The 18249-nt window shown below is 43.4% G+C and overlaps 1 long non-coding RNA gene across 2 annotated transcripts in view; it reads left to right on the top strand.

Annotated features, from left to right (window-relative positions):
- Positions 1–15832, top strand: part of LOC120523005 — a 35816-nt gene extending 19984 nt beyond the window's left edge. For both annotated transcript variants that reach the window (XR_005632549.1, XR_005632548.1), the window contains one exon: positions 15665–15832. This is a non-coding gene — a long non-coding RNA (uncharacterized LOC120523005). The remainder of the gene's footprint in view (positions 1–15664) is intronic.
- The last annotated feature ends 2417 nt before the right edge of the window (positions 15833–18249 follow it).

An 18249-nucleotide genomic window follows, 5' to 3' on the forward strand; every position in this document is an offset into this window, starting at 1 on the left:
TCTGAGTCTGATTTTTGGATACATTTGAATCTTCCCCATTTTCTTCCATTTCCTAGCCCCCTGATCAGAGCTGCTTGCGGCTGTCTAATGTGACTTTTTATCTCTGCATGCATTTTTAATGCCCACATTGCAGGTTAGTCATGTCGTTTAATGAAAGCACCTTGGGGACTGTCAATTCTCGACTCGACAGAAACATTAGGAAGTGATGAGCTATTCTGAGATGCCTGGCCCTTTTTTTGTCTGAATGCTTTTTAAGTTCCAGTTTAACAATTCAGAGGTTTGCTCATTCGATAACATCATAAATCTGTCGACCATGGCACACTGTGCATACTTGCGTTGGACGCTGCACAGATGGCATACAAGCGTTTGCCATTAAGTCACAGTTTTAAAGAGGTCTGCTCTTCTGTTTTCTATGCCTAACTCCTGTGGCTCATGACGCCGGTAATTTTTCATCTTTTTCAGGCAGACAATGGGAGTGAGCTGGCGTGCAGGTTGATGGGTCGCCTGATGCCTCATCTCTGTAATAGGCAGAAATGAGTACATGGAAGAGGACAGGCCAATTATGACTTCTGATGATGCTAAATAAGCAGGAACAAGAGAAATGTTCAAAGAAACAACCTTACCGGGGGAAGACTCCAGCCCTGTAACCCCAGACTGGGCAAACTGGGTTAGGCAGTTGACAGAGTTGTGTTGTTACTCAAAGAAAGTAATGCATTACAAACCACTAAAGACGCCTCTCAGATTGCATCCAGATTACTTTCCTCATTACTTTGCAGAAATAGAAATCTCATTATGAATGACTTAACGTTACTCTCTAAATCCATGTAACCACAGCGCATTTAAAAAATGTTCAGACCATGGGAGGAGTTGATGTATTGGCTGCTTAGATGAACCATCAAGAATGACTGTGTTTTATTTAGAGTCTCAGTGGTGCTGCTACATGTTTACATTGCATCCCAAATCACACATCCTCATTTTTTTATTAACACAAACTTACATATCCTCTAAATGTCTCGTAACGAAAACACATTTAAAACTTGGAAATTCTGACCAAGTACTGTGAGTGCAACAGATGGGCATCCCGGGTGGACAATGGCATGACCATTGGCGAAGATGGAAGGTAGTGCCACAGACAGACATCCCAGGTGGACAATGGCATGACCACTGGCCAAGATGGAAGGAAGTGCCACAGACGGTCATCCCAGGTAGACAATGGCATGACCACTGGCCAAGATGGAAAGAATTGCCACAGATTGGCATCCCAAGTATACAATGGCATGACCACTGGCCAAGATGGAAGGAGCCAGGGGATGGACAAGCAAGCAAAAGCTGGAGTATAGGAACAGTTCTGCCAAACCCCATATGTTGGGTTGGCATTGGTGTCCCAGCTTGGGCACCTGCAGGGGTTCATGGGTGCTGGAGTCCAGATGTGAAGCCATTTTGGGGTCCTGGGGCGCCACAAGGGAGTGCTGGCGAGAACGGGATGGCATGACTCAAAAGTCATGCATATACCATGCGATATTGTGCTCCAAAGTCCAGTGTGTTGTATAAATTTTAAAATAGATTTCCTCCTCGCTAGTGCTTTACAATGGAGTCATTCTCTAGTCCATAGATGAAAAAGTTGGAGGCCTCACTGGCTTAATTTCTGGCTGACCACATTAATTGTTTTATTTTGTAATGCAGACTAAAGTGAAAAGTCTGTGTTGTTTCATAACTTGCTGAATTCAGGTGGCTTTGTTTTCTCCAGACTGTCTGACTCGTAGCTTCAAGATCGCAGGGCATTCCCAACTGGGAAAGTCATATTTACACAATTGCTGGGCCACCACGCTACCTGCATAAATTTTTACATACTATCACAAACCCACTTATTTCAATTCAGTGTTAGCTGTCAGATCCTATCTCGCCAGTATCAGGTGTATGGCAGGAAGCAACCCCAGATAAGTCACCCATCCAAGTTTAGGATGATATGGAGCCTAATGCACCATCATGAGAACATGCATAAGAACAAAAGAAATTTGACATACAAGAGGAGACCATTCAGTCCACTTGTTGCTTGTTTGCTTAGCTAATAGCTAATGTGACCAGTAGGGGGCCCTGCCCGCCCCATCAACCCCAAACGCAACTTGACAGACAGAAGTCCTGGATCCAAATGTGCTTCTTTTTTAAATTCACAATGTCACTAAACCAATAGGAAGTCATTGCACACTGGAGAGATTCTGAAGGACTGGAAAATGTCAAATATCATCCCATTATATAAAAGGGTGACAGGGCAGATCCAAACAACTACAGGCCAGTAAGCTTAACGTGCATCACAGGAAAATTAAAGGAAGGAGTTATTAAGGATAAGACTGAGCAACACATGGCAAGGACAGTCCGCATGGGGTCAGAAGAGGGAGGTCGTGTTTTACTAACAGGCTAGAATTCAATGATGAGGAACAACAAAAGGATACGACCAGAGAGGAGCAGATGAGATTATTGATATGGACTTTCAGAAAACATTTGATGAGGTGCCACATGAGAGGGTGGGCATCAAACTAAAAGAAGTGGCAGTTCAGGGTGATGTTTTTAGGTGGGTGCAGAATTGGCTCAGACACAGGAAGCAGAGGGTGATGGTGTGAGGAACCTCATCAGAACTTGGTGATGTTAAGAGTGGTGACCACCAGGGGGCAGTACAGGGGCCGCTGATATTTTTAATAAACATAAATGATTTAGATAGGAATATAAAGAACAAGCTGGTTAAGTCTGCAGATGATACCAAGATAGGTGGATTAGCAGATAATTTGGAATCTGTTATATAATCACAGAAGGACTTGGATAGTAGACAGGCTTGGGCAGATTTGTGGCAGATGAAATTTAATGTCAGTAAATGTAAAGAATTACACATAGGAAGTAAAAATGTGAGGTTTAAATACATAATTTGAGGTCGGAAAATCGAGAGACCACCTTATGAGAAGGATTTAGGAGTCATAGTGAACTCTAAGCTATCGACTTTCACACAGTGTTGAGAAGCCATTAAGAAGGCTAACAGAATGTCAGGTTATATAGCGCCTTGATGTGTGGAGTACAAGTCACTGGAGGTTCTGGTGAAGCTTTATAACACACTGGTGAGGCCTCATCTGGAGGTCTGGGTGCAGATTGGGTCTCCATAAGGACATAGCAGCACAAGAAAATGTCCAGAGAAGAGCAACTCGGCTGATTCAGGGCTACAGGGGATGAGTTATGAGGATTAAAAGAGCTGAGCCTTAAGGAGATGAAGAGGAGACCTGACTGAAGTGTTTAAAATGATGAAGTGAATTAGTCCAGTGGATTGAGACGGTGACCTTAAAATGAGTTCATCAAGAACACGGGGACACAATTGGAAACTTGTGAAGGGAAAATTTCACACAAACATTAGGAAGTTTTTCTTCACACGAAGAGCGATTTACACTTGGAATTAGAGACCAAGTGGTGTGGTGGACAGTAAGACTTTAGGGACCTTCAAAACTCGACTTGATGTTTATTTTGGCCGAAATAAGTGGATAGGACTGGCGAGCTTTGGTGGGCTGAATGGTCTGTTCTCGTCCAGAGTATTCTAATTTGTCTCCCAGGTTTTTAAAACAAAAGACAAAACACCACATGGCAGGTTATGTGCCTCTTGGTCAGGTTTCTTTTGCATTTAACAAAAAACTATTTCTTTTCTATTCTTTCAACCCTCCACTCCTCCAGGCAGGTGTTGTCCTCTTCCTCCCAACTCTAACTTGCCTGGATGAGGTTGAACAGTTCCATATATGCCAGACACTAGGGTCATTTCAGGTACCGCTGTATTGCATCCTGGAAGCTCTTTCTTTCTGCAACGCCATCTGGTGGCTCCCAAGAAACCCAGCAGGACTGCAACTACAACTTCTATGTTGCTGTTCAACTGTGTACCTGAGAGACCCACCCGAGGGATGCTCCCATCTACTGTACTGGGGAAGGAATTGTTTTGGATATCCAACCTCCATCTTTCCGTCCATCCATTATGGTCTCCCAGCCAGGAATGGTACCAGCAACCAACCCAGCCAGAGTGCCTACCCATCCATGTCCTTCCAATTTGGTGGGGAACCATGCTCTCTCCTGGTAGGGATGGCAGTTTATCCACCCTTGCATCTACACTAAGCTGTCCCAACATCTCATCCAGATCCTTCTTAAAGGCTCTTAAGCCTGCTACTTGAACTCCATGTCTCCGTAGTGTATTCCATATTTTTTATAACTGTTTGAGTAAAGAAGTGCTTCCTGGCTTCAGTCTTAAGTTTACGGGATTAATCATTTAGTCGAAAATGTCCAGAATTTCTCTGGACCTACTTCAGCAATACCTTTAAGAGTTTTGAAAACTCTGAGCTTCCAACTGGGCACAATGCAGGAAGGATCCCTAGATGGTACACCTGACCATTATAGGGCCCACTCATAATCCTATCCCCAGTAGCCATTTAGCCTAAAGTGCATCTCTTTAGGAAGTTGGGGGTGAAGAGGGATAGATAGATAGATATGAAAGGCACTATCTAATAGATAGATAAATATGAAAGGCACTATATAATAGATAGGTATGAAAGGCATTATATAATAGACAGATAGATATGAAAGGCACTTTCTAATAGATAGATATGAAAGGCACTATATAATAGATAGATAGATAGATATGAAAGGCACTATATAATAGATAGAATTTTATTTGTCACTACGGGGAATTTTGGCTTTTTACAGAAGCTCTTTAAATTTGGGGGAGCATCCACCCTACAGACCAGTGCAGGGATGTGAACGTGAAGCTGTGAAGCTCTACAAAACCAATATGTCACCCAAGTTGTTAAACTAAAAGAGAAAAACGCCACACAGCAGGTTACATGGGACAAGCATTTTCGTGGAGCCATTTTTAATGAGCTTCTTAAAGCTCATGGCGTGAACTGAACTGAATATGACAAATACCAAAGAAGCGCAGTCATCGGGCTGTAAAAATTAAAAGTCTGCAAGCGGATTTCTGCAACACGATACCACGGCTCTTATGACTTAACGGTTTAATCTCAAGTATTGTGTGTGCAGCATCTGATATGGAAAAGAATATTAAGAGCAGAATTAACAGTGGTAAAGTCAGGGCCTATTTATAGTGCACTGTGGAAGTGCCGACTCTGCACAGATTACTTGGCTGTACTCGTTTCCTTTTCAAATTGACAGACCTCCTCGTTTCTTCAGGCAGAATTACCTGCCTTGATTTGAAGTAAATTACATTTTTTTTTCCACTGGGAAAATTCTGTAATTTTTATGATTCAGTGGTTCCTGTTATAAGAAATTTCTCCTAGATTTGTACAACATTAAGCGACTTCTTGTTAATACATATTCTTGAGAAAGTGGTTAAAATCTCAGGTTTTCCATGTTAAAGTCACATTACAGTCGCAATGTCCACAATGTTGAAGAAAGAAGAAAATGGGGGGGAAATGAAGCTAGAAAGTTGTTGAGGGCAGATTTCGCACAAATGTTGGGAAGTTGGAAAAAAAAAATCCATAGACACAAGGAAGAAATGGCCAGGTAGTGTGGTGGAGAACAGAACTTTGGGGGCCTTCAAATCTCAACTTGATTTTACTTTGGACAATACCGGTAAACAGGGTGGATGAGCTTGTTTGGCTGAATGGTCTGTTCTCATCATAAGTTTTCTCAAGTTCTTATGTTTTGTATTTCCTGATATCCTAAGTATGCGTTCCAGATGTGCCAACTCGGGGAGAAGTCTCATTTTTTTATTGATCTTCTCAGCACATCTCTAACTGTCATTTGACAGTTAGTGGTGGGTTGTGGGTCATTATCATGCCTTTTCTAACTCTATCGGTGTTTCACACAAATGCTTTGCACAATGAACCATAAACACATGAAACAAAGGGATCAAGTAGTGTGGTGGAGAGCGGGACATTGGGAGCCTTCAAATCTCAACTTGATTTTACTTTGGACAATACCTGTGAACAGGGTGGATGAGCTTGTTCGGCTGAATGGCCTGTTCACAGCACAATTTAAATGTTTTGTATTTCCTGATGTCCTAAGTATGCGTTCCAGATGGGCCAACTCGGGGAGAAATTAACACTCTTAGTGATTCCCTCAGCACATCTCTGCTGAGGGATCATTTGACTGTTAATGGTGGGTTTTTGGGCCATTGCTATGCCTTTTCTAACTCTATGTCACTGTTTCACACAGATTTTAGAACGTTTTCCTTCACATGAAGATCCATTGACAAATAGAATAAAAGATCCAGTTGTGTGGTGGAAAGAAGAAATTGAGGACCTTCAGATCTTGACTTGATGTTACTTTGGACAATATAATAGGGTGGCCGAGTCTATTGTGCTTAATGGCCTTTTCTCGTCACAATGTTTCTAAAGTTCTAGTGTTTTCTAATTCCTGATGCCCTAAGTATGTGTTCCAGATGTTCCAACGCAGAGAGTGAATTAGTGATCCCCATAGCACACCATTGCTGAGGGGTCAATTGACAGTTAGTGGTTGATGTTTGTGCCATCATTATACCTTTTCTAACTTTATGTCACCGTATTACATAAATGTTCGAAAGATTACCATTACACGAAGAACTGTAGACACAAGGAATCAATGATCAAGCAGTTGGGTAAGACTTTCAGGACCTTCAAATCTTAACTTGATATTAATATGGACCATCTAGACAAATTTAATAAATGGGTTTGTTGTTCTAATGTGTCGGACAGGAGGCGGTGGCAAAGGGACTTCAATTTCTATAATATGTTAAAATAAAAATCAACCAAGACAGTGATGGGGGGGCATTGATAATGCCAAAACTCCACCCTGACCATCAATAGCAACAAACACTGGGTGGGAAAGATGTCTACAGCTCCATTTTGCTTGTTTTCAGCTGTCATTCAGCCATGCAGGAGCACACCTTGGGTTAGGCAGTTTGACATCTGTGGTGGAGTGACGGGCGCTGAGCAGACTCCTGTCAATCATGAAGAATCCACTGCATCCACTGAACAGGATCATCTCCAGACAGAGGAGCAGCTTCAGCGACAGACTGCTGTCACCGTCCTGCTCCACTGACAGACTGAGGAGACCCCACACTATGCGACTCGGGGGGGTAAATATTAACATTATACAAAGTTATTGTCTGTTATACCTGCATTGTTATCACTCTTTAATTTAATATTGTTCTTTATCAGTATACTGCTGCTGGAGTATGTGAATTTGGGATTAATAAAGTATCTATCTATCTATCTATCTATCTATCTATCTATCTATCTATCTATCTATCACGTTGAGTCTTAATTTGAGGGGTTGGCAGAAGTCAAAGAACAGTATCCTGACATCGGTGGTTTTCCTTTCGAGATGTCCCAGAGCATTTTGTAGGGCGAGGGAGATGGCATCATTCACAGATCTGATACACTGAAGCTGCATAGTAATTGGATAGTTCTAGTCCATTATTTGCATATGTGAGATACAGTAAATAGGAATGATGGGTAAATAGTTAATTTTTTTTATTGTACTTGATTGTAATTGCATTTATATGATTACTTTAGGTGTGTCAACTTGTTTCATTAATTTAAAAGAAATATCTTTAAGGAGATGCCTTATTAAGAATGTAATTAGATTGTCACCACCACTGTAAGGTACTTGTGTAGCTAGTAATTTAAACAAAGGCCTACAAGAATTTTTAGTAATTGTAACTTGATTATGAGAAAGAGGTGTTTTTCATTCTTTTTTGGAGAAACATTAACTCTTTTAGGGCTAATTTCTTTTTTGTTTCTTTTCTCCCAGGGCTGAATATTTTTCCAAAAACTAACTTTTTTAAAAAAAGAACACAAAGCAATTGTTTAAGACATCAAATCAACAAAAAATATTTATTTTTGACAAATGTTCCTGTCTTGCATGTTGTATGAGCCTGCACACTATGTGATTTCACATACAGTATGTATCACATACATGTTACACAGCAAAGTCAGATATTGTGCTGCTTACAATATGAGTTGCACTGGTGCCTCCTTTTCAGTTGTCTGTTGCTGCACACAACGCAGTCAGGTTTGTATTTTATGTCCTCATATGTTGCAGGAAAGTGGCCTGTCTGGCAAAAAAAGGCATCCCTTGTATTTTATCATTGATTCATCCACAGACAAATCACGGCCAGGCTGATAGAACTGTTTATCTGTTGGTTCCACAACACATGGGTTTATAGTCTGGCTCACCCCTTGGGATTTGCTTCTGGTTATCACAGAAGTGAATAAAACTTTGCAGCAGCAGCACGTACTTATCATCACGCGGCATAACCTGTCCAAAGCCACCAGGGGACAAAGCACATTTAGACCAATGCTCCCTGAAGTTATATCACCAGTCCAGTCCCATCTCTATTTGTAAGGCCGCAAAGCCCTTCATCTCGTCTTTTGTTGTGGGTTTCCTCTTTGAAAAACGAGAATACGGTGCAAGCGCAGCCCGCGATCTAAAAAATTGCTCTGCATACCCGTTTCTCTCGTCTGACAGTAGCTGAAAAGCGGCATCAGGAGAGAGCAGCCTGAAGTAGTCCAGCGACTGGTAATCTGTCGAGTCCAACAGCAAGCCATGCCATCTTGTGAAGTCCGGTAGCCAGTTTGGCTCCCACGGATCAGTGTCTGGGTATTCCTCTGTATTCTGAGGCTGTATGAATGTACTCAGCTGGCAGCCAATCAGCTGGGGCGGCATCGGCTGGTGTCCAATCAGCTGATGCCAGTTCCTCATTCTCTTGCTCGATCTCCTGATCACTGTCAACAAAATCAACCATCCATCCATTATCCAACCTGCTGTATGCCAACTACAGGGTCACGGGGGTCTGCTGGAGCCAATCCCAGCCAACACAAGGCGCTAGGCGGGAAACAAATCCCAGGCAGGGCGCCAGCCTACCGCAGGGCACACACACACACACACCAAACACACACTAGGGACAATTTAGGATCGCCAGTGCACCTAACCTGCATGTCTTTGGACTGTGGGAGGAAACCGGAGTACCCAGAGGAACTCCACGGAGGGAGGACACGGGAAACGAACCTGGGTCTCCTAACTGCGAGGCAGCAGCGCTACCCACTGCACCATCGTGCCGCCCCTCAACAAAATCAGATTCTGAAAAATCAGAGTCCGACTCAGCGATAATGTGTAAAACATTGTCTGCTGAGTTTTGTTTTCTGCACTCGCTTCGCTCCCTCGTGAGATGTTGATGCCATCTTACCTTCGTTTACATTTGTTTACATTTCGTAAGTCATGCGCATGCCAAGTCAATGAGTCTAACATTCCTCCAAGCAGAGGGAGAATGCCTGTGACGTAACAGTGAGTTTTGTAACCATTAACAGCTGATTGTTGCCCTCTACCCCTAGATGTCGACTTTTGTCGACATGCACCCTCAACCCCTCCCGTCGACAAAAGTCGACCTCTGCCTTAAAAGAGTTAAACACAAAAAATGAATAAATAAAGCGTGCTAATACAGCCAAATCCTAACCTGTTTTCTGAAATGTCACCTGTCAACAGCACATTTTTCAGAGACAGATGTTCTAAGTAATCGAATGCCCACTTCGACATTCTCAAACTGTAACTTCACTGTTTTGTATCCAAACCCTCCATGTTTCTTCTTTCCCAGTCCTACTCCTCTCCTGTGTCTCCAGGTTTCTAAGTATGGATCAGGCAGTGATAATTCTACACAAATTAAAGTGAGAGGCAGGGCATCATTTATAGAGGGGTAATGGGTGGGACGGACTGGCCATGACACTCCTGCAGCCATATAAGAGCAGGCGGTTTAGGGCTGCAAGTGGTCTTTATAGCATGGATGACTGGACAGTGGGCCCGCGGGGATAGCCCTGGAGATTTGAGGAGTGGGTGAGCTGAATGCTCATTTCCCTTTGTTAATAATTTTGAATTTCGCTTTTCTTTTTCTGGAACCAGAGGGAAGAAGAAAAGATTTGTTTTTTGAAAATATTGTTTGTTTGTTTATTTTAATTCTTGCTTGTTGGAGAGTGTATTTGTGGATGACACTGCACTGGCTTTGCTTTGAATATTTCTGATTCCATCTTGTGTTGTTTCACTATTGTAAATAGAGTTCCTCCACCACTGATCTGCTCAGGTATGGCTTCAGACACCCAAAGTCTGAGCTGTGCCAGAGGTTACAAGGCACTGGGCATCACAAACACAGCCAGCCCTGTTGATTTTAGACCTTACCATATATTGACCCTCAACTTAAATAGTAAAATGATCACCACAACAACACAAGACCTTGAACAAAGGACATTCAGAAGAGATGAGAGACAAGTTGTTGAGACTAACCAGTCAAGAATGAGTGACAAGCCATTTCTAAAAACACCACACTGTAACTCATCATTCCCAAATGTGGAACGAATATGAAGAAATTTCCCAAGAAAAAGCCAGCCAGCCAAAATAACCCCAAGGGTGCAGTGAGAAAGTATTCAAAAGATGAGAAAATAGCCAAGAAAAATATTCAAGGAAACCACAGGCCTCTATAGCCTGGGGTCAGTACTCATAACTCTATAATCAGAAAAAGAGTTGATAAATGGGATTCCAAAGAGAGGTGCAGGACAGAAACCTGTGATATACAAGAGGAATATCAGTGCAACACTCAGATCATCCAAAAGCATTTTGAAATAAAGATCAAGACGAGTCAAAAGCAGAACTCTTTGGATGACACAGGTCCCACTATGTCTGTCATTGGGCAGTAATGACTTCAGACCTACAAGAAAACATTGTGGAGCTGGTGTGATGGAATGGGGATGCTTTGGAGGACTTCCCGAAGTATCATTGGGCTAAGAAACCAAAACACAAAAGCAAGTCTACAACTGAATGGCTCAGATGTTTTGGAGTAGCCTAGTCAAAGTCCTGACGTCAATCCAGTAGAGATGCTGAGACAGGACCACACATGAGCAGTCGACACTCAAAAACCTACCAATGTGTCTGAATTCCAACAAAGAAGGCGGTTTGGAAGCATGCGCAGATACTGCGCGTTGCTGCACCCACCACATGATGAACCATCCAGATTGGGACCGGAAGTGCAGCCGTGCAACGGGTGGCTCCGCAGCACCGCATGGGAACAGTGTGGGAGAAAATTCATCAGCACCAATGGAGAAATTCTAGAAAATATTTGTATGTGACTATTGCTGCTAAAGGTATCGTAAATTATAGGGGCAATTTCTTTTTCACATTAGTGATGTGGGTGGAAGAACACGTGGAACATGGAGGAGAGTTGAAACAAACTCTATTGAGGTTCCATGTATGATGTTCTACTCACACTCACAAATCAGAATCGCTGGGGTCTGATGGAGAGTCTGAGTTGCACCATTTGTGGAAGACCTGGAATCCTTGAACAAATGTTGGAAATCTCCAAATCAAGCCTTACTGACAGGGGCAGGAAGTTTAGCCAAGATGTGACCATACTTCTTTCTACCTGAAGTGGCCGTGGGCCTGGAAGAAGAGAGAAAGAAGAGGAGAAATAATACCTTAATTTTAGGGCCCTTCTTCATAAGATTTGTTCAACCAGAACCAAAGGTCCAGCATCCATTACCACATGAGTTCTGGCATCAGCTGCTGACTGGGAGATGAGAGTGGATCTCAAGGAACAAATAAAATTCCCAGAGGAGGTTGGTACCTCAATGATCAGGCCAGATAGTCTAGTGTAGCATTTCACTACCTGTGGATCATGATGGCATAGCAGGGCAGCTGCGGCCGCCTGTAGATGAAACCCATACCTGTGCTGATGATTGTAGCAGGTTTGTAGCATCATAGGTGTGTAGCGGTCAATCCTGGATAACCTCAATCGGTACATGATACTCTAAGGAGGAGAAGCATTGAAGATTGCGTTTAATTCATTTTACACTCTGGTGATTGCATGGATCCCTCAACTTTGACAATTGTGCTCGATTCATCAAGGGGAACCACTCCATTTCTCTTCTCAGACAGGTGCTCTAAATTTACTGCCAGGGTACCCCTACACTCAAAAATGTATGTAAAGACCACAAAGGTTAAGAAACACTGGCTTAGTGCACCAAAGCAAGTTGTGCTCCTTGAGCTGACTGTGCCGTGGGAGAAGATGATGGAGGAAGCACATGGAAGGAAGCATGGAAATTACCAAACATTCATCCTGTAATGCAAACAGAGGGGATGGCGGGCATATAATCTACCGGCGGAAGTAGGCTGCAAAGGATTCCCAGGCCAACCATTTTTGAAGATTGGATGGTCAACCTGAAAGAAGCTTGTGGCTTTCATCACCAACCAAGCAAGTCAGCACTAAGGTGATGGTGACTAAAGCACAATAGACACTGGAACAACTCACTCAGTAGAGGGGAGAGTCAAGTGGATGTGAGGGCCTGGATGACCCTAATACTTAAGTTCTAAAGGTCCACACTACAAAGTGGACTTATGAAGGTGCAATCCATTAGAAACGGGTAAACCTATTGCCTAGTGCTGCTGATTTCTTAGGTGACCCACTGGAACCCATTCACAAACCAACAACAACAACCAGTGCCCCACTGGCAGTGATACCCAGTGGTTGAGAAACACTGCATTACACGGACCTGGCATGCAGGTGGGCACAGAAGCACAAAGACCGATTTGTGCCAGTCCATACTGTCAGTTAAAATATGCATACCAGTGACCCACAACTGCAATGACCTGTACTCTTTGTGATCCACGTACGGCCAAATGGAGTTTTAAGTCTGATGTGGACTATAGGGGGTGCTCATGCTTTGTCCTTGAATCCAAATGCTGATCAAAAAAGAACAGAAGTGACAAAAGAAAAGGGTTTTATTACCCAAAGCGGGTGAATATTTAAAATATATCCTCCATAAACACAGAGGAACTTAAAAATGAGAAAAGCCTAAGAATTTTGGCCCTTTTTTCACCCTCTAGGCTCCTTTCCTTGACTAGTCACTTAACAATTGTTTCCTTCCAACTCCAAGTCCCCCCAGCATGCTGACTGCAGGGGCCTTTGTTGTGCGGGTCAGGAAACCAGACCATCACAACTGTTACCAGGTTACCCGTCCAGGACTCAAAAGGTCTACAGGTACCCCAGACTAGGTACTGCCACCCCACAGGGTAATCTGTGGATGGCGGCCAGTCTCTCTGTCCTCCCCGGTGCAGTCTGGTGACCTGGGGGACATTTAACAAGGGTAACCAATTGGTTGTTCTCTTTCCCCCAAGGACATGTTGCCTCCAACATCATTGTAAACTTTGCTTGCAGACCCCTCTGCTGTCAGCCTTGGCTTTGTTCACCACAATGACGACAGCGTTTCATGCTGCAGCACATCTTGATACGTTGGTGCAGCTCAAAGAACCTTACAGCCAATATGAGAAAAAATAAAAATTATAAGATAAAGTTCACATGGAAGAATCTTAGGTTTGTAAGCCTCTTAACGGATAAAATGGTCAATACAGAGTCTGACTTCATCATATCTGTTGTGGTCAGATGTCCAGAGAGAAGAGAAGAACCACAAATACTCCAGCTGGTGGGATGCTGGAGAAGATAAACCCATAAAAGAGTAGACGACCCTACCCGGGTGTACAGTATTGTGCAAGGCGCTATATGTAGGAGAGGAGGAGGTTGCACAGCACATTGCCGCAACCACCACATGACGAACCACCTCAGGATCCCAAATTAGGACCCGAGAGCAGCCGTGCAACGGGTGACACCTGAGCACCACACTAATTCAAATGGAATGTGTGAACAGGGTGAGGTTTTTTACAGTGGCTGGAGTGCCAGTCGTGCCACCAACCCTTCCATTTTCCCTGCAAGTTGGAGGGCCTGCTTGACAGAATTTCTATTCAAAGCAGTCACATAAATTGCCACCTACAGCGGTGCGTGTGAAATGTTTTGGTGGGGGCTAAAATGTTACACAAGTTTCCTGAATGTGATGACAAACATTGAATATGAATGGGAAAAGTCCATCCATTTTGCTTCAACCACTTATCCAGGGCAGGGTCCCAGGGTAGCCGGAGACTATCCCAGCAATCATCAGGGAGCAACAGCCCCCTGAACATAATAGAGTGAGGACACTCACGGGACAATGAAATATCAACCATCCAATTGTCTCTGGGAGGAAACCCATGAGGATACAGGGAGGACATGTAGACTCCATGTAGAGAGGACCCAGGGCTTGAACCGTGGTCTCCTTGTTACGAAGTAGCAGCGCCACCACTGTGCCACCATGCTGCCCAATGAAGGAAGACATGGCAAGCTGAAGGATTTTATTTTTTAGACCAAAGGGCGTATTTAAAAATGCATGTTGCTCTGGTGAGAGAGAACTGTCAATCATGTTTATGGCGTCATTAGAAAGCCAGCTGATTGGCTACGGATGTGCATCACGTAATCTGCATATTTCTGGTTTGCTGCTGGCTAGAGCTGCTCGTGTTTCTTCCACAGGGTTTATTTAGTCGGTGATTTATTTGTTTGGTTTTCCACTAAGAGAAGGTTTTAAAAAATGACACAAGGAAATGCCACAGGGGATGGGAAATAATTTATATTACTTTACCTTAATAAGCATTTAGAAAACAATATTCAAACATCAGATTATAGAAAGAGCTGTAGGCGTTGAATCTAGCAGAATAAAAAAAAAAAAAAATCCTCAGATACGACACTCGCAAAAGGCTGAGAAATGAAATGTCCGGTCGTAGTGCCAGTCCAGGGGATGAGGTGGCTGAGTCAATGGCTTCCTGGCCAAAGTCTTCACTGTTTGAATGATTTCTAGTTAAACCAAAAAGGATGGCTGGTGGGTACAAGATGGCTGAAAACAGAGATGCCGGAAGTGCTTCAGAAGAGCGAGACCCAAGGACAGAAAATGATGGTGTTGTGGATGGACTTGATGCTGGCATCGCCGGCCACTAAATGCGTCTGACTTATTCTGTAGGCATTGAAGCTATAAAATGCCCTGACATTGGAACGGGGTCACTCTGGAAATATACAAGGCCACGTGTGTGTGTCTTACTGAGGGTCCTTCAGTTTTAGGATTCCCCGATTTGATGGGTATTTTAAAATGTATGCATATCAAAAAACAAGAAGTTGTTAGACCTCATCATCAAAACAGGAGTGTTGTTGCTTGTATAGCGCCTTTCAGTATAACATGTACAGAGGATTTGTATTCAGACCACTTCACTTTCTGCACTTTATTATTATGGTAGATTGAATTTCTATTGGATACTTTTGACATTGGGTGGCACGGTGGCACAGTGGTAGCTCTGCTCCCTCCCAGTAAGGAGACCAGGGTCTGTGTACCAGGTCTGATCTGCATGGGGTCTGCAGGTTCTCCCCGTGTCGGTGTGGGTTTCCTCCCATTGTCCAAAGACACTCAGGTTAGGTGAATTGGGGACGTAAAAGTGGCCCGTGTGTGTGTATTCAGACTGTGAGGGACTGGCGCCCTGTCCAGGGTTTCTTCCTGCTGTGCGCCCTCGAATTTCTAGCTGAGTTAGGCTGCAGCGCCTAATGCAACCCTGGTATGAATTTAATGGCATAAAAGTGACACAACATTTGACATTTTTGACAATCATTCAATAACCCAGAATGATAAAGTGTGCAGAAAGCGAAGGGGTCTGAATAATTTATGAAGTTCTTTGCATTACAGTGTTTGAGTTGTGTGTGTGTGTGTGTTGGTTAGCTGTTATTCATTCTTCCACTTTGTTAACTCTTTTATTGATCCAACAGTGTCATGCAAAGGTGGAGGGGATGCTGATCCAGCAGAGGGCACCAGCACACATCCACACCGTCACACCCTCACATCGGGCTCATTGAGAGTTGACACCAAAAACAAGCCAAGGGATTGAGGAGAGGAAACTGATGTCTGCATCGAAAATCCACACAGGATATGACGGGTTTAGGAAGGGAATGCAGAGCTCTTAAAGGCCACTGTGCCACCCAGCACGCCATGTCGAGCGTGACATCTTATGTGTGCGTCACCTACACGCCGTACACTCTTGGTTGCGCTCGTAACCTCGGACGCCGGCACTCTCACTGATTCTTTCTACATTGTGAAGTTTGTTGCCTTTGCTTTATAATCATAAGGAGAGACACTCTGTGGTCTGTCATTTTTTTCCCCTTTAATTAATAAAGATAAAGTGCCTATAAAAAGACGTTACTCCCTTGGAGGGTTTCACTTTTTCTTATTATACAACATTGAATCACCAGGGATTTAATTTGGCTATTTTAACAAAACCAATCAATGGAAAAAGACCCTTTAATGTCAAAGTGACAACAAATCTCTGCAAAATGGTCTGAATTAATGACAGATATAAAACACAAACTCATTGATCACACAAGTCTTTGCCCCCTTCAGGTCAGTGCTTTGTAGGTGGCAACCATGACAGTTTTGAGTCTGTGTGCCCAGTTCTGCCTCTGCCAACTTTGAACGTCTCCACACAGCCTTCTTTGAAAAACAAGCTCTGTCATGATAGAGAGAGAGAGACAGGAAAGGCACTATATGATAGATAGATATGAAAGGTACTCTATAATAGATGGATAGATAGGAAAGGCACTATAAAACAGATAATAGATGTGAAAGGCACTATAAAATGGATGTGAAGGGCACTATAGGATAAATAAATATGAAAGGTACTCTATAATAGATGGATTGATAGGATGATAGGAGAGGCACTATAAAACAGATAATATAGGGTGGTCCAGATCTAATTATGCAATTTTCATTACGCTATTAACTTATTAAGTTTACTACATAGAAAATCACCCGAAAAATCCTAGACCATCGAGAAGTGTGCGATCTGACGACATGAAGAATCGTCTTCACGCCGAACTGGAATCGTCCCCGCATAAATCAAAGTCATCCAGACGGTCTGGATCTGCATAATTAGATCTGGACCACCCTGTAGATATGAAGGGCACTATATGATAGATAGATATGAAAGGTACTCTATAATAGATGAACAGATAGGAGAGGCACTATATAACAGATAATAGATATGAAAGGCACTATATAACAGGTAGATAGATGTGAAAGGCACTATATAAAATTGATGGATAGAGAGTAAGTAAAGAAGAGTCATCAAGCTCTTGACATTTATTTCATGGAGGTTCGGCTTATTGTGTCCACAAGCGGCACGTGACACCAACTGATGGAAGCTGCTCGTTGTTCCTTCCAAAGTGCCGTGGTTGTCATATCCACTTACTATAACTACAGGTCCAGGACACTTCGACATTAGAGTGTCAGCAGTAGACAGAATCGTTTCTGCTTGTAGATGGTGGATATGATGGGACACATCTCCCCGTGTCTGTGTGGGTTTCCTCCTGGTGCTCTGGTTTTCCCCACAGTCCAAAGACATGTCGGTGAGGTAGACTGGCAAAGTTAAACTGGCCCTAGTATGTATACGTGTGTGTGTATTCACCTGTGATGGACTGGCACCCCAAGGCTTGTTCCCGTCTCATGCCCAATAGGCTCCAGATCCCCTGCCCTGGTTTTGAAATGGATGGAGTTTTTCTCTCCTGTCAAGTAACGTGGATGAATTTCCCCAGCTGGTAGTTCAATGTCTGCTTTCCTCGTTTTAGTTCTCATTGTAGTGTGCTCACTTTCTCTCCACTGCTCATTCACATAGTTGTCCAGTCCCCCTCCTGCCTTTTTGATCATATGTTCAGCACTAAAATAACATCTGGAACAAGAACTTTAAGATGGATCTCCACAATACACAAAATACCTGAACTCGCTAGGAGTCACCATTAAGGTCGTGAGTGAAGAGACTTTGTCCAGACCAGCCACACATTCTCCAATGGATTAAAATCTGGACTCCACCATTCCAGGACTTTCAAATTGTTGTTTTGAAGCCATTCTTGTGTAATCTTTGGCTTTGTGCTTGGGTCCATTGTCTTCTCCCAAAGTGCAGGTTTTTTGCAGACATCAGGTTTTCCTCCAGGATTTTCCAATATTTCACTTCATTTTTCCCCTCAGAAGCCTTCTGCAGAGAAGCATCTCCACTGATTGAACCTGTCACCACCAAGCCTCACGGTGTGGGTGGTGTGTTCATGGCCATTTTGGTATCATCCAACCACAGAACCATCATCTAACTGACTTCACAGTCTCCCATGTACCTTCTGCTCGAGATGCCCTGTGCGTTGTTTTTCTCTTTGCCAGTCTCCCTTAAAGCTGTGACTGGTAAAGCACCAGGGCCCAGTTGTTGGCTGTGCAGTCTCACCAATCTCATCCACTGTAACTTGTGACTCCTTCAGTGCTCCCAGAGGCGTCATGGTGGCCTCCCTGACTTGTCTTCTACAGCTTTTTGTGCTCT

The sequence above is a fragment of the Polypterus senegalus genome, chromosome 1, assembly GCF_016835505.1.
Source record: "Polypterus senegalus isolate Bchr_013 chromosome 1, ASM1683550v1, whole genome shotgun sequence".
In the NCBI taxonomy this organism is placed as follows: Eukaryota; Metazoa; Chordata; class Cladistia; order Polypteriformes; family Polypteridae; genus Polypterus; species Polypterus senegalus.